We start from the raw sequence: 20,449 nt of genomic DNA on the forward strand, positions 1-20,449 counted from the left end.
TCACTCGCTGACATGCTGTCGACTGAGCTAATCGGCCATCTGCACCCCGGGGCTGAGAAATGTGGACGTCAGAGTTTATGGGAACATAAGCTAAACAGCCAGCCAGGCCTAGTTACTTTAAGAGGAGCGACGGGCGTGAGGCGAGTGATACTCCAGACGAGACTCCCAACATTTTCATGTCAAATCCAGAGACATACAAATCGCAGAGTGATATGTCAAATTTCTGCAGGATTCACTGGAGCACGAATGGTAGATTTTCCTTCCTCTTCCCTCCCTAGCACTAGCAGTCACTGACTGGGTGCCGCCTGGCAGCCGTAGGTGATAGGAAACATCTGCAGTAACTGAGTGAGTGTTCACTCGCCAGATAAAGAGAAAGGGAAGGATTGTTTTCAGAGGCATTTTGGTATTGGCAGTAGAATAGTTGTTTACTGTACAACAGATCTCAACCAGTCATGTATGTTTAGATTTGAACATACTGCTGGTACTGTATTTTTTCCCTCAGTGTGACACAGTGGATTAATTTTCTAAAGCGCTCTTTTTTTTGTCTTTCAGCACTTCTTTACTGTGGCCACCCTGGAGAGGCCTGAATAAACAGGAGAGCAGACGACGAAGGGATATGATTGTGGACTTCCTGCTTGGCAACTACAGGAAGTAATTGAGCTCTACAGGAAGTAAGGACAAACCCCTAAAGATATTGCTGTTCCATTGTTTTCATACGACTACGATACGACTGCAAAGGCCAAGCTGTCAGCACATTGAGTAGTAAACAGGTACTGAACATTGAATTGATAGCCATGAGGGATTTATAGCTAGCTAGCTAGCTGGGTATCTCACAGACTAGCACTGCCTGAATCCAGTGAATTCCCAAGCCAGTGTGATCCAGCAGGCCCTGTAGACCCATTCAACACAGCTGCCACCGATATCAGTGCTTGGAGTCAGAAAAGTCTATTTTTATTTGGATGTGTGGCGCTAACAGACTAGCTATATAAATAATTAAATGGAGTCAGTAATTGGCAGTTCTAGGTAATTAGGACCAGGCTGTCTGCTAGCTTAGTCGTTGCCTTAGTCTGATGGCGCTGCAGAGAGGACAGTAATCACTATTATGTACGGGGGATGTTGACGCAACAATAATTCCATCCTTAGCCGGGATATCAGGGTTTATGTTTATCGGCCCCATTTCGAGAGGCCTTCACATATATTTATTTTAAAGGCTTTATATCTGTCCGTTTATGCCGGATACATGCGTCAAAGCCCGGCCCGCTGCATCGGCGGTAGGCCAACTAGAGGTCAAGGTAGACCCTCAGCTCGGTTTAGAATTTTCTGCTTGGCGACTCTGAAAAGCTTGTCCATATTTTATTAGTCAAACAGTTTGACTTTTCTCCTGCTAGCGGTGACACCACACCATAAACAGCATTAGCAACCACCTCAGCAGGTTTTCTAATACCCCTGCAATCCTGTCATTTCATTCATGGATTCCTCCAGGGTTATTTTGGGACCATAGTGTATCTGCCTGCCTGTCTCTGTTCCTCTGTGTGAGAGATTGGATTCCCTCTTCTCTTCTCAACACCCCCCCCAATTGTCAGATCCACATAGATAGATGTGATGTCCAGACCTGATGTCCAATGAGTTTATTCACTTTCTTTACCTCTGAGTGCCCTATAGTACATCGTTGCTACCCTCTTTTTATACCCCAGTTCTCTCAGATACAGTGAATGTTATGCAATACAGTCTGTTCCTACAGTCCTAAATGGTTTTGTAAACGTGGACCGTTGAAGGTAAGATGGGTGGAGGGAGAACAAAAACTTCAGTCTGTGTTTCAGTGTGCAGTGTGCGTAAATTGCATTGGCTTTGAATTAAACATGTGGCACCTCTGCACTCAAGCGTGATGGACATCCAACCATATTGCAGGCAGAGAAAAGGACTTTCTAAGTAGGCTATTTATGGGAAGATATTGTATTCATTTGATTATAATAAAAAAATCCATTAGGCCCTGAGTGAATGGCACGGGGGAACAGGCGACAGCTCAAGGTAATAATATTCTGTGTCTGCTGCTCTCAACAAGGCTAGAGGGCCAGAGCTCTACTGATATTACTTTCCTTTGTACAGGAGCAGATACAGTGATATGGACAGGCAAGTAATAAAGAAATACAGTGGGGTCCCAATTTATTGACACCATTGTAAAGATGAGCAATAATGACTGCATAAAATAAATAATTCAAATATTGACCTTTATTGAATGCTCCATAAAATTGGGAAATTATGATTTTTTTTATACTAGTACAATTGCTCAGAGAAAAAAAAGATTTTGATAAACAAGTCATTGTTTTTTCTCAAAAAAGATAGGGATCAAAATGATTGATGTCGCTTCTTATAAATAAAGTAGTCCAAAGTTTTGTATTTGGTCACATATTCCTAGCATGCAACATCAATCAAAATAATCTGAAACAAAAATTTACTGCAAATGCATCCAACAAATTTCTAAAGTCAAGGTTAAAGGTTAAAGTAGTCATTGCGTGCCAGGATATTTTTTAAGAATATTTAGGGATGTCAGTAATTTTGACCCTACCATTTTGAGAAAAAAATATATTACTTGTTTAACAAAATCGGTTGCTCTGAGCAATTATATTAGTATAAAGTAATAAAATTTCCCAATTTTTAAGGGTGTCAATAATTTCGAAGCCCACTATATAAATCCACTATATAAATACATTTTTCTTGAGCCTTGGAGACAGAATTATGTTTGAGGTTGTAAAGAGGGCTGGAACATGGCGTAAAATAATATTACGGGCCAGTAGATAGGGCAGAGCTAAGCGCTTCTCGACGCTCTGCAACGGTAACCATGTCTCCGTGGTGGTGGTTAATGGGGCCGGGTTGTATTGCGTCTGATCTCCACTCCTGTTGCTCACAGATTGAGTCGTGTACATCACCAGAACTCTATCTCCTGGGGAAATAATGCTGATGGACCATCGTCTTCATTGTGCTCAGCAGGAGAGGAGAAGGGCAAACCAAGCTTCCTTAGGAATGTCCTGTGGGGGTACTCCCACCCGTTCAACCTCCACCCTCACAGTCATGCTTAAAGAGAAGGGCTTTCTTTGTGTACAGGAGTGTAGTTTTTTATGCTCTCCTGGGCAGTCAAGACCCAGGTTGCAAGAGATTAATATAAAACTGCCAGATGAGGAATCCAAGGTATTCTGTATGGAACCAGATGCGTGTCCTCTCTGGTTCCTCTCGTGTCCTCTCTGGTTCCTCTCGTGTCCTCTCTGGTTTCTCTCGTGTTCTCTCTGGTTTCTCTTGTGTCCTCTCTGGTTCCTCTCGCGTCCTCTCATGTCCTCTCTGGTTCCTCTCGTGTCCTCTCGTGTCCTCTCATGTCCTCTCATGTCCTCTCTGGTTCCTCTCATGTCCTCTTTAGTTCCTCTCATGTCCTCTCTGGTTCCTCTCCTCTCAGGTTCCTCTCCTCTCTTGTTCCTCTCGTGTCCTCTCTTGTCCTCTCTGGTTCCTCTCGTGTCCTCTCTGGTTCCTCTCTGGTTCCTCTCGTGTCCTCTCTGGTTCCTCTGCTCTCATGTCCTCTCTGGTTCCTCTGGTTCCTCTGGTTCCTCTCGTGTCCTCTGGTTCCTCTCTGGTTCCTCTCGTGTCCTCTCTGGTTCCTCTCTGGTTCATCTCTGGTTCCTCTCGTGTCCGCTCTGGTTCCTCTCGGGTCCGCTCTGGTTCCTCTCTTGTCTTCTCTGGTTCCTCTCTGGTTCCTCTCTTGTCCTCTCTGGTTCCTCTCTGGTTCCTCTGTTTCCTCTCTGGTTCCTCTCCTCTCTGGTTCCTCTCCTCTCTGTTCATCTCTGGTTCCTCTCGTGTCCGCTCTGGTTCCTCTCGGGTCCGCTCTGGTTCCTCTCTTGTCTTCTCTGGTTCCTCTCTGGTTCCTCTCTTGTCCTCTCTGGTTTCTCTGTGGTTCCTCTCTTGTCCTCTCAGGTTCCTCTCCTCTCTGGTTCCTGTCCTCTGGTTCCTCTCGTGTCCTCTCTGGTTCCTCTCTGGTTCCTCTTGTCCTCTCAGGTTCCTCTCCTCTCTGGTTCCTCTCCTCTCTTGTCCTCTTTGGTTCCTCTCGTGTCCTCTCTGGTCCCTCTTCTCTCATGTCCTCTCTGGTTCCTCTCGTGTCCTCTCTGGTTCCTCTCTGGTTCCTCTCATGTCCTCTCTGGTTCCTCTTCTCTCATGTCCTCTCGTGTCCTCTCTGGTTCCTCTCATGTCCTCTCTGGTTCCTCTCCTCTCATATCCTCTCTGGTTCCTCTCTGGTTCCTCTCTTGTCCTCTCAGGTTCCTCTCCTCTCTGGTTCCTCTCCTCTCTTGTCCTCTCTGGTTCCTCTCTGGTTCCTCTCATGTCCTCTCTGGTTCCTCTTCTCTCATGTCCTCTCTGGTTCCTCTCGTGTCCTCTCTGGTTCCTCTCATGTCCTCTCTGGTTCCTCTCCTCTCATATCCTCTCTGGTTCCTCTCTTGTCCTCTCAGGTTCCTCTCCTCTCTGGTTCCTCTCCTCTCTTGTCCTCTCTGGTTCCTCTCTGGTTCCTCTCATGTCCTCTCGTGTCCTCTCTGGTTCCTCTCTGGTTCCTCTCGTGTCCTCTCTGGTTCCTCTCATGTCCTCTCTGGTTCTTCTCCTCTCATGTCCTCTCTGGTTCCTCTTGTGTCCTCTCTGCTTCCTCTCTGCTTCCTCTCTGGTTCCTCTCTTGTCCTCTCTGGTTCCTCTCTGGTTCCTCTCTTGTCCTCTCTGTTTCCTCTCGTGTCCTCTGGTTCCTCTCGTGTCCTCTCTGGTTCCTCTCTGGTTCCTCTCTTGTCCTCTCTGGTTCCTCTCGTGTCCTCTCTGGTTCCTCTCGTGTCCGCTCTGGTTCCTCTCTGGTTCCTCTGGTTCCTCTGCTCTCATGTCCTCTCTGGTTCCTCTGTTTCCTCTGGTTCCTCTCGTGTCCTCTGGTTCCTCTCTGGTTCCTCTCTTGTCCTCTCTGGTTCCTCTCTGGTTCCTCTCCTGTCCTCTCTGGTTCCTCTCTTGTCCTCTCTGGTTCCTCTCTGGTTCCTCTCTGGTTCCTCTCTGGTTCCTCTCGTGTCCTCTCTGGTTCCTCTCTTGTCCTCGCTGGTTCCTCTCTTGTTCCTCTCGTGTCCTTACTGGTTCCTCTCTGGTTCCTCTCTGTTTCCTCTCTGGTTCCTCTCTGGTTCCTCTCATGTCCTCTATGGTTCCTCTCTGGTTCCTCTCGTGTCCTCTCTGGTTTCTCTCGTGTTCTCTCTGGTTTCACTTGTGTCCTCTCTGGTTCCTCTCGCGTCCTCTCATGTCCTCTCTGGTTCCTCTCGTGTCCTCTCATGTCCTCTTTAGTTCCTCTCATGTCCTCTCTGGTTCCTCTCCTCTCAGGTTCCTCTCCTCTCTGGTTCCTCTCTTGTCCTCTCTGGTTCATCTCTGGTTCCTTTCGTGTCCGCTCTGGTTCCTCTCGGGTCCGCTCTGGTTCCTCTCTTGTCTTCTCTGGTTCCTCTCTGGTTCCTCTCTTGTCCTCTCTGATTCCTCTCGTGTCCTCTCTGGTTCCTCTCTGGTTCCTCTGTTTCCTCTCTGGTTCCTCTCCTCTCTGTTCATCTCTGGTTCCTCTCGTGTCCGCTCTGGTTCCTCTCGGGTCCGCTCTGGTTCCTCTCTTGTCTTCTCTGGTTCCTCTCCTCTCTGTTCATCTCTGGTTCCTCTCGTGTCCGCTCTGGTTCCTCTCGGGTCCGCTCTGGTTCCTCTCTTGTCTTCTCTGGTTCCTCTCTGGTTCCTCTCTTGTCCTCTCTGGTTTATCTGTGGTTCCTCTCTTGTCCTCTCAGGTTCCTCTCCTCTCTGGTTCCTGTCCTCTCTGGTTCCTCTCGTGTCCTCTCTGGTTCCTCTCTGGTTCCTCTTGTCCTCTCAGGTTCCTCTCCTCTCTGGTTCCTCTCCTCTCTTGTCCTCTTTGGTTCATCTCGTGTCCTCTCTGGTTCCTCTTCTCTCATGTCCTCTCTGGTTCCTCTCGTGTCCTCTCTGGTTCCTCTCTGGTTCCTCTCATGTCCTCTCTGGTTCCTCTTCTCTCATGTCCTCTCTGGTTCCTCTTGTCCACTCAGGTTCCTCTCCTCTCTGGTTCCTCTCCTCTCTTGTCCTCTTTGGTTCCTCTCGTGTCCTCTCTGGTTCCTCTTCTCTCATGTCCTCTCTGGTTCCTCTCGTGTCCTCTCTGGTTCCTCTCTGGTTCCTCTCTTGTCCTCTCAGGTTCCTCTCCTCTCTGGTTCCTCTCCTCTCTTGTCCTCTCTGGTTCCTCTCTGGTTCCTCTCATGTCCTCTCTGGTTCCTCTTCTCTCATGTCCTCTCTGGTTCCTCTCGTGTCCTCTCTGGTTCCTCTCATGTCCTCTCTGGTTCCTCTCCTCTCATATCCTCTCTGGTTCCTCTCTTGTCCTCTCAGGTTCCTCTCCTCTCTGGTTCCTCTCCTCTCGTGTCCTCTCTGGTTCCTCTCTGGTTCCTCTCGTGTCCTCTCTGGTTCCTCTCATGTCCTCTCTGGTTCTTCTCCTCTCATGTCCTCTCTGGTTCCTCTCGTGTCCTCTCTGCTTCCTCTCTGGTTCCTCTCTTGTCCTCTCTGGTTCCTCTCGTGTCCTCTCTGCTTCCTCTCGTGTCCTCTCTGATTTCTCTCTTGTCCTCTCTGTTTCCTCTTGTGTCCTCTGGTTCCTCTCATGTCCTCTCTGGTTCCTCTCTGGTTCCTCTCTTGTCCTCTCTGGTTCCTCTCGTGTCTTCTCTGGTTCCTCTCGTGTCTGCTCTGGTTCCTCTCTGGTTCCTCTCTTGTCCTCTCTGGTTCCTGTCTGGTTCCTCTCCTGTCCTCTCTGGTTCCTCTCTTGTCCTCTCTGGTTCCTCTCTGGTTCCTCTCTGGTTCCTCTCGTGTCCTCTCTGGTTCCTCTCTTGTCCTCGCTGGTTCCTCTCTTGTTCCTCTCGTGTCCTTACTGGTTCCTCTCTGGTTCCTCTCTGGTTCCTCTCGTGTCCTCTCTGGTTCCTCTCGTGTCCTCTCTGGTTCCTCTCTGGTTCCTCCCTGGTTCCTCCCTGGTTCCTCTCGTGTCCTCTCTGGTTCCTCTCTGGTTCCTCTCGTGTCCTCTCTGGTTCCTCTCGTGTCCTCTCTGGTTCCTCTCGTGTCCTCTCTGGTTCCTCTTGTGTCCTCTCTGGTTCCTCTCGTGTCCTCTCTGGTTCCTCTCGTGTCCTTTCTGGTTCCTCTCGTGTCCTCTCTTGTTCCTCTCGTGTCCTCTCTGGTTCCTCTCGTGTCCTCTCTGGTTCCTCTCGTGTCCTCTCTGGTTCCTCTCGTGTCCTCTCTGGTTCCTCTCTGGTTCCTCTTGTGTCCTCTCTGGTTCCTCTCGTGTCCTCTCTGGTTCCTCTCTGGTTCCTCTCTTGTCCTCTCTGGTTCCTCTCTTGTTCTCTCTGGTTCCTCTCTTGTCCTCTCTGGTTCCTCTCTGGTTCCTCTCGTGTCCTCTCTGGTTCCTCTCGTGTCCTCTCTGGTTCCTCTCTGGTTCCTCTCTGGTTCCTCTCTTGTCCTCTCTGGTTCCTCTCGTGTCCTCTCTGGTTCCTCTCGTGTCCTCTCTGGTTCCTCTCGTGCCCGCTCTGGTTCCTCTCGTGCCCGCTCTGGTTCCTCTCGTGTCCGCTCTGGTTCCTCTCTGGTTCCTCTCTGGTTCCTCTCTGGTTCCTCTCTTGTCCTCTCTGGTTCCTCTCTGGTTCCTCTCTTGTCCTCTCTGCTTCCTCTCTGTTCCTCTCTTGTCCTCTCTGGTTCCTCTCTTGTCCTCTCTGGTTCCTCTCTTGTCCTCTCTGGTTCCTCTCTGTTCCTCTCTTGTCCTCTCTGGTTGTCCTCTCGCCAATTGTGCGCCACCCTATGGGACTCCCAATCACGGCCGGTTGTGATACAGCCTGGATTCGAACCAGGGTGTCTATAGTGACACCTCTAGCACTGAGATGCAGTGCCTTAGACCACGGCGGCACTCGGTAGTCCTCACTTGAGTTACCAGCCTCAGAAATTGCATGTCAAATAAATGTTTCACGGACAGATCTCAACATCAACTGTTCAGAGGAGACTGCATGAATCAGGCCTTCATGGTCGAATTGTTGCAAAGAAACCACTACTATTGGACACCAATAAGAAGAAGAGACTTGCTTGGGCCAAGAAACACAAGTAATGGACTTTAGACTGGTGGAATTATGTCCTTTGGTCTGAGGAGTCCAAATTTGAGATTTCCAACCACCATGTCTTTTTAGAGTAGGTGAACAGATGATATCCGCATGTGTGGTTCCCACTGTGAAGAATGGAGGAGATGGTGTGATTATGTGGGGGTGCTTTGTTAGTGACACTGTCAGTCATTTATTTAGAATTCAAGGCACACTTAACCAGCATGGCTACCACAGCAATATGCAGCGATAAGCCATCCCATCTGGTTTGCGCTTAGTGGGACTATCATTTGTTTTTCAACAGAACAATGACCCAACACAACTCCATGCTGCATAAGGCTATTTGACCAAGAAGGAGAGTGATGGAGTACTGCATCAGATTACCTGGTCTCCACAATCACCCGACCTCCACCCAATTGAGATGGTTTGGGATGAGTTGGACCGCAGAGTGAAGCAAAAGTAGTTAACAAGTGCTCAGCATATGTGGGAACTCCTTCAAGACTGTTGTATAAGCATTCCAGGTGAAGCTGGTTGAGAGAATGCCAAGAGTGTGCAAAGCTGTCATCAAGGCAAATGGTGGCTACTTTGAAGAATCTAAAAGTTACTACATGATTCCATAAGTTTTATTTTATAGTTTTGATGTCTTCACTATTATTCTACAATGTAGAAAATATAAAAAAAATAAAGAAAAACCTTTGAATGAGTAGGTGTGTCCAAAGTTGTTACTGTATATATTTATTTTCAAAAATATATGGGAGATTGGAAATGATGCAGACAATTACTTTGATGGAACCTGCAATCTATCTGCAATATTTTAAGTTTTACTTCATAATTATGAGCTATCTATATGTGAATCATAATAATCTAGCTAACCAGATAGTTTTACAGGCAAAAATGACCTAACACGGTTGTTTTGCAAGACCAATTATTTGTGGATATCTAGCTAGCTAACAGTAGTATCTAGCCAGTCAACATTAGCCCTATTGACTCACTATGGACATGCGATCTATCCACACTACAGTGGGTATTGTAGGCAGGTAAACATGCCAAAAATGAACACAGTATGTATTTTTTCATATATCAAGATAAAATATTGTAGTCAGGCAACATATGAGATGTGAATGGACAACATTTCATTCTGAAGTTGAGTTAATTTTCTCTTGCTTCATCTCAAGTAATGACCACCATTGATTTCAATAAATGTTACGTTGTTTTTTACGTGGTTGCGTCATATTTCTGTGCATACTTTCCTTTGAATCTTGGATCGATGCATGCTTAAAAATTTGAACAAACGGAGTACGCATTCCAAAAGTGCCCTCTGTGCTCCGTTTCGCATACTTTGATTTGGACTCATACTCCGACCCACCAGTGCTCCAACTTGCGTGCTCGGAACACGGTAGTATGCATTTTGAGAAATACCCTTTGTCTCAGCATCACTCTGTTGCCATGGAATTGCCCGTAATTGGTGACCCTGGTTAGGGATGAGTGGATAGATATTTTGGAAGTGACACAACAAACAAAAGCTTAGCAACAAAATCTAATCCTTTTTCCCCAAACTGAAGTGTTTTGATAATTTCTCAACAAAGCACTTCAATCTTAAGAAATGGTGCGGTTTTGCTCGGCGTGTGTCGGAATGTGTGTGCCCTGCTGCCCGCATATTTATATTAGGCTGCAATCGGTACAGGAAATGGAGAGCCGTTGCTTTGAAGTCCCTGCAGAGTCATGTTATTCTCCATCAGCAGAGAGACAAGGTGGCAGACCCCTAACCCCCTCCTCTGCCCCCCTCGCTCCTACCCAACAGACCGCCTAGCAGAAGGGAGAACAAGTGGCCATTAACGCAGACAAACTCACCGTCTCCACGGTCGTGATGTTGTCATACTCAGGCCCATGTAATTGCATTTTTTTTGTAAGATGTGGTGAAATGTAAGATTTTTGTCCCTGTCTGTCTCCGTTGCTCTCTTACTCTCTCTCTCTTCCTCTCACCCCACCTTCCTCCTTCCCCTCTCTCCCTCCTCACCTTTCTTTCATGTTGGAATCTGGAGTGTGGCGATGAAATGAATTGGGTCACAGTTTAATAGTGATCTGGTGGGGTTCCTGTGGCTTGCCTGTGCCTGTTATGGAATGGGAACAGAGGCAGGGTGCTCCTATCACCTGGTGTGTCTGAAAATGAGGGGCGCTGAACCTCCAGTCTGTGGCACGGTGTAACTTCACGCTATCTGTACACCCCTCTCCGCTTTGCAAATCTATACTTTTTTTCACCCCCACCAATAATCTCCCTCCATGCCTTTAGACGGTTCAAAACATACTGCTGGAGATGAGTTCTGTCAGCTGTCTGACTGATGTGTGTAGGCTATGCTAGAGGAGCAGCTAGGCCTCCGACGGCTGTATGTAGTTTACTGGGTTAGTAAACCACTCGTGGGGTTACTCGGTATGGAACGCTGCTTCATCTCTGGCTCTAGAAGTGGTGCGTCCAAATGAAAACCCCTTGAGACCAAAACTTTTAAGTTGCCAGTTTACACTCAATATAATGGATTACCGTCTCTCTCTCTGTCTCTCTTTCCCTCCTCTTCCTCTCTCCTTCCTGGCTGTCCGATGTATGGTCCTGGGGAGGTAATGAACCAGGATTTATGTCTGTGGTTTTGTGAAGGCTTATTGGGCTCCCCCCTGCCTCATCTCCCTCTCTTCTCCTCTTTTCTTCTGTTCTTCTTCCTTCCCCGGACCGAGTGGCCCAGGGCTCAGGGTCCCTGCCCTCCAAACCCATCCGTCTCCATCCCCCCATCCGCCAGACGAGGCCAAACCCTCTCCTCTCTTCTGCCCTCCTCTCCATCCCTCTATCCTGTCCTTCCACCCCCTCCTCTCTCCTCTGCCCCCTCCCTTCATGTGTCTTCCCTCTCTCTATTCTTTCCATAACCTGAGCAGTCACTGTTGACTGAGCCCCCTCCCCTCCAGACTGTGACTAGGTTCTGGGCAGGGCGGCCTGCTAGCTCTGCATGCTGGCAGGGGGCCTTGTGTGTGGAACTATGTTAATTAGCACAGGAGTCTGGAGGCCGAGATGTGTTATCTACTACCACAACACCCCCTCATCCTCTCTCCCACTCTCCATCTTCTCTCTCTCTCTCTCATTGTCACTCACTGTCTCTATCCCTCTCTCTCACCCTCCTCCTCTCTGAAGAGTGCTCACATCCTGTTGGCTTTGCCAGGTTTGTGGAGGATGTCAGTGCCAGCTGCCTCTGTATGGACCGCTGCCAGCTTCTCATATCTTCCGCCCATTACGTTGTTGTTATCCCCACGTTCACTCGTTTGTTTCCATCTATTTCCATGCATTTATCTGTTTGACTGAGTTTTTGTCTGTCAGGGCCAGTGTCTGTGTTGTTGCTGTCTTTCAGAGGCCGGTCTGTGGGGCGATAGCAATAGCTCTCTCTGGCACTCTGGTGTGGAGGCAGGCACCAAGGTCGGGCAGAGAGGATAGTGCCCAGGTCTGCAGTCTGCCCGTCGTGCCATGCCAACTCTGCAGTCTGTGACTGGTGTGTTATACACAGAAAACACACTATAGCCCCATACGCTCCACAGCCACATTTGGCTTCTGCAATGGCCTGAAAAAAGGTCAAAGTCACAGGAATAGAATAGACAAAGAAAGCTTTATCTCCATAACACAATGACATCCGCTTTCATCTGATCTCATACAGAAATGAAACTCTCTCTGTATGAAAGTGCAGCCATTCAGCTTAGTCAGTCACCCCCCTTGATTGAGTTCTTCGCGGTATATGAGAATTTACCTAGACTGGGAATTCCAAAGTAACGTGTGAGACTGGAGTAGCCAAACACATTGTGCATGCTTCACTCTTTTGGAATGGATCTCATTCCATGTGTTGGACCAGTAGTCTGTCGGCAGGGCCAGTACATCAGCTGATCCAGTCAGTCAGTTAGTCAATTAGTCAAGCTAGAGGGAGAGTTTAGTTAGTCTGCTATGTGTCTATGAGGTACTGAGCTGGCTCCCCCCAAAGTGAGCGATGTAAAACTAAAACTCCCCTGCACTTCGTTTGACCCTGGCCTCCTCTGAGGCACCAGTTAGAGCCAAGTGTGTAAAGCGGACACATGCCAGATAAAGACATGAAAAAAAGAGAACCTGTTCTCTATGTCTTTCTCTGTCTGTCTGCTCCCCGGTCCCAGTCTCACAGCAGCAGCACCCTGGCCTGCTTCATAGATTGAGCTCTGTTGGCCTTTAGCTTGTATCAATCAATCTACTCTGCTAATGTTTTATGAGCGACACACTCGGGCAAGGCAAATTGTGGCTTTAAACAGCTTGCACCCATTTCCATGTCATTAGTCGTCGTCCCCTGGTACAGTTGAGACAGACAGACAGACAGACAGACAGACAGACAGACAGACAGACAGACAGACAGACAGACAGACAGACAGACAGACAGACAGCGTTAGTCCTAAAACCTCACCACCACCCTCCTTTAAAAAAAACTAATATCTACTGTGCTGCATACTCACCTTGCCCTCTACCCCACAATACAACACTACACACCAGAATAACCAAAACCTCACCACTTCTACAACCATAAATCCAACCCGTCTTCCCCAGCTATACAGACGGCCTCCCGACCCACCATATCTTCTGAAACATCTTCACTTTTTATACATTTTTTTTCAAGTGCCACCCTAAGTAGCGCAGAGACCATCCCATAAAATAATATTAAAGGGTCTGTTATCCCCCCACTTTTGAACCTGTTCCTCCTTGTTAGCCAACTCTGCCTGAGCAAACAGAAAATTCAACAGCACACATTTGGCCTTTTCCTTATTCGAATACCTGTACCTCATTATAAACATCCCGACAGTAAACCCCACCCCCAACCTCTCACACAGACATTCCAACAGAGACATTAATGGCATTAACCTGGCGCACACAGAAAACACATGATGCACAGTTTCACTCATGACACAGAAAGGACATCCCTGTCTGACTCCCGGGTAGACCCGTGCCAACCAGCTATTAGTGACCAGGGCTCCATGTAGAACCCTCCACTGGAGGTCCCCTGACCGCCCCACATACCCCCTGCCACTGATGTACCTTCACTCCTGTTAGGCTCCTAATGTTCCTCACCTTAATGAGGAGGTTGTAGAGGTCTTTACCTCCCACCCCCTCAAACTCCCACAGGCTTGGAGTGTTATAGGAATCTCTCCAGCAGCCTAAGAGATGTTAGTCCTGTTTGTTGTGCCAGGACTTCCAGGGTTTTCCACCCCTCTCCCTCCAGCATCCGCAGGTCACCCAGCCTTAGTCATCAGTCGCTTCTGCAGCGTGACCTGTTGAACTGATCTCAAAAGGATGGCTGGATTGTAGAATATAGGCTCCTCCCACAGCCCAGACTCCACACCCCCTTCTCATGTGGGCCTTAGCAGCTGCCAGGCCCTCAGTACTGCAGAGTACAAATCTGAGAGACCTGCTGTACTCAGCCTCTCCAGCCTCATGAGGAACAGCTGCCGGTCCAACCCTAATCCGCCAGCTCTCCTCAGCAGCGCGCATGCTGGTTACCTCCAGTCAACATCAGCATGGTACAGCAGTCTGTGCACCGCCTTTAGACGGAACGCAGCCACCCTGCTCTCCAGTTCCACCAGGCCTTGTCCTTCTTTGTGGACGGACATGTACAACACAGCCACCCTCAGCCAGTGATGGCCCAACCAGAAAAAATTCACCAGCTGTCGTTGCAGGTCTGCGAGCGGACCGGGGGGGGTTGAGGACAGATTATGCCACAGGGAGGATGCCGCCAGGTTACAGCACCCTCCCTCTATATGACACTTGGGACAGGAGCCACCTCCACATGGCCAGTCTTGACACCACTGCCTTTGACAGCCCCTCCCAGTTCTTTCTGACTCACCTTTCCAAGCCCAGGTACACCCCCAAAATGTTAAGCCCTTCACAACCCCACTGCAAACCCCCTGGAAGCAGAGGGGGGCCCCCACATAACAGAGCTTTGCTGTTGCCCCAGTTCACCTTAGCCAACAATGCTGCCTCGTACACCTTCACAGTAGTCTCTAGTGCCGCATATCCTCCCCATCTCTGACCATCACAGAAATGTAATCTGCATACGCCGACACTGCTATGCCTGTCAACACACCCATGCTTGTCCAGCACACTCCCTGCAGTCTCCTGCGTAGGAGGTCCAAAAAAGGCTCAATGGCTAGTGTATATAACTGCCCCGATAGAGGGCATCCTTGTCTAATGCCCCGTCTCACCCAGACTGGCCTACTGAGCCTCCCTCCCACCTTGACCATACATGACGCCCCAGTATAGAGCATTTTCACACAGGCCAAAAACCTTTCCTCAAACCCAAACACAGACATCACATTAAACAGATGGTGGTTAAACATTAAACACTCATGGTCCACTCTATCGAAAGCCTTCTCTTGGTCTGAATAGACCCGTCCAAAGTTCACATGAGAAACTCTCCATAAGTCCAACATGTCCCTGAGAAAGGCCGCTGAATGCAGACCAGGCTCTCAAGAGAAGACAGAAAACAAATCCAATTTTGATAAACTCCCATATCTACTGGGTGAAATACCACAGTGTGCAGCACAGCAGCACGTTTTGTGACCTGTTGCCCCAAGAAAAGGGCAACCAGTGAAGACAAACACTATTGTAAATACAACGTAATATCTGTTTATTTACTTTCCCTTTTGTACTTTAACTATTTGCACATCGTTACAACACTGTATATCGACATAATATGACATTTGAAATGTCTTTATTCTTTTGGAACTTGTGTAATGTTTACTGTTCATTTTTAACCATTTCATTTGCTTTGGCAATGTAAAGATATATTTCCCATGGGGGGAGAGCAACAGACTGATCAGAGCTCCAACTCTACAGGTTGCCGGCTTGGCTTGCTAGTGGTCCTCGGCTCTAGGGCTTTCTCAGAGATGTGTTTCAGATATCCTCTTACTGACGTGCCACTTTGATACTGTTGTTTAAGCTTGTGAATTCTCCATTAGGAATGTGTCTTGTTCTATAGGCCCCCCGCTGTCCCGATACTGATACTCCTCAGAGACAAGAGGAGGAGTTAGAGAGGAAGGTTTTTTCTGATCTCACTCTGCCTCACTGAGAACCATCTGTCTGGGTTCCGTCTGGGACCAGCTAGCATTCAGCATGCCGTACGTTTGCACTTACAAATATATACATTTCACACAGAGTGTTTGAAAGAGTCATGCCACTAGCTGAGACATGTTGCCAGGAGACGGAGTGAAAGAGAGTACTGATTGGAGAGGGTAGACTAATGGAGTGAAGCCGTGAAGCAGCAGCAGTCAACTGTTCCCTCTGGCTTATATGGCTGTGTTAGATTTCCATGACACTGGATGTCATTGGTTGAATGAGATGTGTTCATGCTACAGGATTGGATGAGTGAGCATCCCTCTTCGCCCATTTGATATCACAGAGAGAAGACTTTAGAGCCACAAACTGTGGCATGGATCGTCCTGCACGGGTCACTTCCACATCACATAACGAGAGCTCGGAGTTCAACTACCAGCCCTGTCAGATTAAAGATAGAGCATGTGCTTTCATTCCGTCTTGTTGATACAAAGTGTATGTTTGTTGCCAATAAAGTGTGTGTGGTAAGTTCCTTAAATATGCACTATGCAGAAATCGCTCCGCCATTTCCTGGTTGCTAAAATTCAAATAATTTGCCTAATATCAGTTTTTGTGACATATCAAGCAAGTATAGTGTAGAGAGTCATTGTACCATCTAAACTGCTGTGAAATATATTTTCCATTAACAAACATATTGTACTTTATAGGTTTGAAGCTGGTGTACAAAACCGAAAGTAAAATACGCAAAAAGAAAACAGAAGCACGGAAAGCACTATTATGTTAAGTCATATTTGGGAGCACCAACACAGGCATTGTTTAACCCATTACACTCATGGGAATTGGCCTATAAAGATAGGGCCAAACAGATTTTTTTCTAAAGGAAGACCTATAAAAAGCATATGCATACCATGGTAGCAATTGAAAGAGAACACAGTGTTGTGTCACCTGACACAACACTGAATCCAAACATTACACTGATTTTATGTGCATTTTACATTTACATTTACATTTGTCAACAACAAAATCTGAAAATACTCTGGAGACATTCAGTAACAATAAGAGTATGACCTTTTGAAGTAGGTGCAAGATGTGAAAAAATGATTACAAGTTGTTTACGCAATCCAAAAACATTTCATTTATAAATCACAATCTGGGTCAGGTGGGCATGATTTGAAAGCATATTATATTTCCAACATGACTCGCTAAGTTATAAAATACGATCTTACAGTTTAAGGCTTTCAGAAGGCACTTCAGACAAACGGAATGTAATTTGGTGCGCATAGATTGGAGTCATGAGTGTCTTCAAGTGCATGTTCCGTGGATAATACTCTTCACAATATGGCAAACATAGGCTCATTCTGTTCAGGACAACCTAGGGTATAACACATGTCATTCTTGTAACTGTGGACCATAAACGTTGATACTGTGATTTGCATGAGTTTTCCAATATGGAAATGTGAAGTGCACATTTGGACTCATGGGTGTGTGGTTTGCTTGTATGACATCAAAGCGGTATTAATTATAATCCTTAACGTCTCATCTTTCAGAACACATTGACTCCTCCTGATTTACAGCATTTCCCTCACTCAGACATCAACACACGTAAAAAGCCCCAAAACATCACTGCTCTAGAGGAGATCTGCATGGAGGAATGGGCCAAAATACCAGCAACAGTGTGTGAAAACCTTGTGAAGACTTATAGAAATGTTTTGACCTCTGTCATTACCAACAAAGAGTATATAACAAAGTATTGAGATAAACTTTTGTTATTGACCAAATACTTATTTTCCACCATAATTTGCAAATAAATAAATTATAAATCCTACAATGTGATTTTCTGGATTTTTTTCTCATTTTGTCTGTCATAGTTGAAGTGTACCTATAATGAAAATTACAGGCCTCTCATCTTTTTAAGTGGGAGAACTTGCACAATTGGTGGCTGACTAAATACTTTTTTGCCCCACTGTAAGTAGCCCAATTAGCAGGAGGGATAGGGGCATCCTCTTGTCATGCGCGGTGCTCAAGTTCAAACCAATACAGCGCTACGAACCGGAGAACCTAAGCTCTGAAGTCATGTGTAGCATGTTAATGTACAGCCAGTGGGTTCCAATTTATGCCCTTGTAAATCTGCCATTTTCAAACTATATATGGGATGACAGGGACTTTGAGTGGAAAGGGCTACGCCTACTTTAATTTATGCGCTCACAACCAGGAACGATCGAGCAAAACGTATATATTTCAACTGAACATTTCCAAGAATCAGAGGATTTTCTAGACTTTCACACAGTCAACAGATTTATGGCTGGAACTTACACCTCATCCGGTTACAGATGTAGTAATAGTATTATTAATAGTAATTCATGGGCTTAGCCAATAAGCTAAGTTATAGACCTGTTACACTTCTGCAGACAGACACAGTAATGGTAATGCACGAGTCTATATAGCAATGGGCTAGCAAGCCCTGCTTTTAAGTTGATCATTTCAAGCCTTTTCTAAAGCTGTGGATATCAGTCTTGTAGAGTTTAGACGTCTGAGGAGGACAGGAGTATTCAAAGGTAGCCTTTATAACATACTATCGCTGGCGGTTGTTAGTGTCACCATTATAGATAAGTCCCACCTCATAGACAAGTTGGTGTTAAACCGGTCTGCTCCTTTTTCTGGAGATATATTTTTTTTTTTTAGGTGAGCTGCTTTTGTCCAAGGCTTTCTCTTCAGAGGGGTAGTAGCAGCCGACTATCCCCCGTCACTACTCCTTCTCTCTGCTGTGAAATTAAATTGCTTTCTCGTTTGTTGAAGATTTACTTGTTGCTGCCCTGTACTACTCGGGAAGTGAGACTCCAAATGGCTGAAAGTTCTCAAAACCACTGGAGATTTGTGTATTGGGGGAGCAAAGAGAAATAAAGGAAAATAGCTTTTATTTTTTTCAATACTTTTTTCAACACAAATTAATTCTGGCAAGTTGTTGCTTTACATTAAAGCATGACGTTGCCATGGGAGCAGCGGGCACATTGTAGCGTTGGGTACCACGAACAAAAACTACTGCCCACCTATATCCTGTAGGCTTTTTCAGGGGTTGAAATCAGTCATTTCAGAGTAGTCCTACATAGGTTTTCGGAGTGATAGTTATTTATAAACGCCCATGTTCCCCAGTGTGATATGTTCTTATCCTTTCATGTGATCTCTCTCCTTCACATTTTAAAAAGGGAGAATAATCTGCATCTCTGCATCATTTGGAATAATCCCACATTTTGTAAAAATCAAGAACGTTTCTCTCAAGAGTTGAAATGAGGCCCTTATGAACATTACTCGTATAATCCCACCACCCTCTCTCTCGCTCCCTCTCTCTCTCTCTGTCTTTGTCTCTCTCTCTCTCTGTCTGTCTGTCTGTCTGTCTGTCTGTCTGTCGTGTCTCTCTCTCTGTCTGTGTCTGTCTCTGTCTGTCTCTCTCTGTCTCTGTCTCTCTCTCCCTGTCTCTCTCTCTGTCTCTCTCTCTCTCTCTCTCTCTCTCTCTCTCTTTGTCTCTCTCTCTCTCTTTGTCTCTCTCTCTCTCTCGCTTTGTCTCTCTCTCTCTCTCTCTCTCTCGCTTTGTCTCTCTCTCTCTCGCTTTGTCTCTCTCGCTCTGTCTCTCTCTCTCGCTCTCTGTTGCTCTCTCTCTCCCGCTCTCTCGCTCTCTCTCTCTCTCGCTCTCTGTCTCTCTCTCTCCCGCTCTGTCTCTCTCTCTCTCGCTCTCTCTCTCTCTCTCTCTCTCTCTGACTCTGTCACTGTCGCTCCCCCTTTCTCTTTCGCTCTCTCTTACTCGCTGTCTCGATCACTAGCTGTCTCTCGCTCTCTCTCTCTTTCTCAATTCAATTTCAAGTGAAATAGATAATAAACACAAGTGAAATAAACAATAAAACATGAATAGTAAACATTACACTCACAAATGTTCCAAAATAATAAAGACATTTCAAATGTCATATTATGACTATATATAGTGTTGTAACGATGTGCAAATAGTTAAAGTACAAAAGAGAAAATAAATAAACATAGATATGGGTTGTATTTACAATAGTGTTTGTTCTTCACTGGTTGCCCTTTTCTTGTGGCAACAGGTCACAAATTGTGCTGCTGTGATGGCACACTGTGGTATTTCACCCAGTAGATATGAGAGTTTATCAAAATTGAATTTGTTTTCAAATTCTTTGTGTGTTTGTAATCTAAGGGAAATATGTGTCTCTAATATGGTCATACATTTGGCAGGAGGTTAGGAAGTGCAGCTCAGTTTCCACCTCATTTTGTGGGCAGTGTGCACATAGCCTGTCTTCTCTTGAGAACCAGGTCTGCCTACGCTGGCCTTTCTCAATAGCAAGGCTATGCTCACTGAGTCTCTACATACTCAAAGCTTTCCTTAATTGTGGGTCAATCACAGTGGTCAGGTATTCTGCCACTGTGTACTCTCTGTTTAGGGCCAAATAGCATTATATTTTGCTCAGTTTCTTTTTGTAAATTCTTTTCAATGTGTCAAGTACTTATCTTTTTGTTTTCTCATGATTTTGGTTGGTTCTAATTGTGTTGCGGTCCTGGGGGTCTGTTTCTGTTTGTGAACAGAGACCCAGGACCAGCTTGCTTAAGGGACTCTTCTCCAGGGTCATCTCTCTGTAGGTGATGGCTTTGTTATGGACGGTTTGGAAATCGCTTCCTTTTAGGTGGTTGTAGAATTTAACGTCTCTTTTCTGGATTTTGAAATGAGCGTGTATCGGCCTAATTCTGCTCTGTATGCATTATTTGGTGTTTTAGGGGGATATTTTTGCAGAATTCTGTATGTAGTCTCTCAATTTGGTGTTTGTCACATTTTGTGAATTCTTGGTTGGTGAGTGGACCCCAGACCTCACAACCACAAAGGGCAATGGGTTCTATAACTGATTCAAGTATTTTTAGCCAAATCCTAATTGGTATGTCGAATTGTATGTTAATTTTGGTGGCATAGAAGGCCCTTCTTGCCTTGTCTCTCTGATCGTTCACAGCTTTGTGGAAGTTACCTGTGGTGCTGATGTTTTGGCCAAGGTATGTATAGTTTTTGTATGTGCTCTAGGGCAACGGTGTCTAGATGGAATTTGTATTTGTGGTCCTGGTAACTGGACCTTTTTTGGATCATCATTATTTTTGTCTTATTGAGATTTACTCTGAGGGTCCAGGTCTGACAGAATCTGTGCAGAATATATAGGTGCTGCTGTAGGCCCTC

The 20,449-nt window shown here is 46.3% G+C and overlaps 1 protein-coding gene across 1 annotated transcript in view; it reads left to right on the forward strand.

The window, feature by feature from the left end:
• Nucleotides 1-637: 637 nt before the first annotated feature.
• Nucleotides 638-20,449, forward strand: part of LOC139407588 (plexin-B2-like) — a 156,963-nt gene continuing 137,151 nt past the window's right edge. The window contains exon 1 of the mRNA XM_071151414.1: nt 638-671. The gene's annotated coding sequence lies outside the window, so the exon portion shown is untranslated. The remainder of the gene's footprint in view (nt 672-20,449) is intronic.

The sequence above is a fragment of the Oncorhynchus clarkii genome, chromosome 4, assembly GCF_045791955.1.
Source record: "Oncorhynchus clarkii lewisi isolate Uvic-CL-2024 chromosome 4, UVic_Ocla_1.0, whole genome shotgun sequence".
Taxonomy (NCBI): domain Eukaryota; kingdom Metazoa; phylum Chordata; class Actinopteri; order Salmoniformes; family Salmonidae; genus Oncorhynchus; species Oncorhynchus clarkii.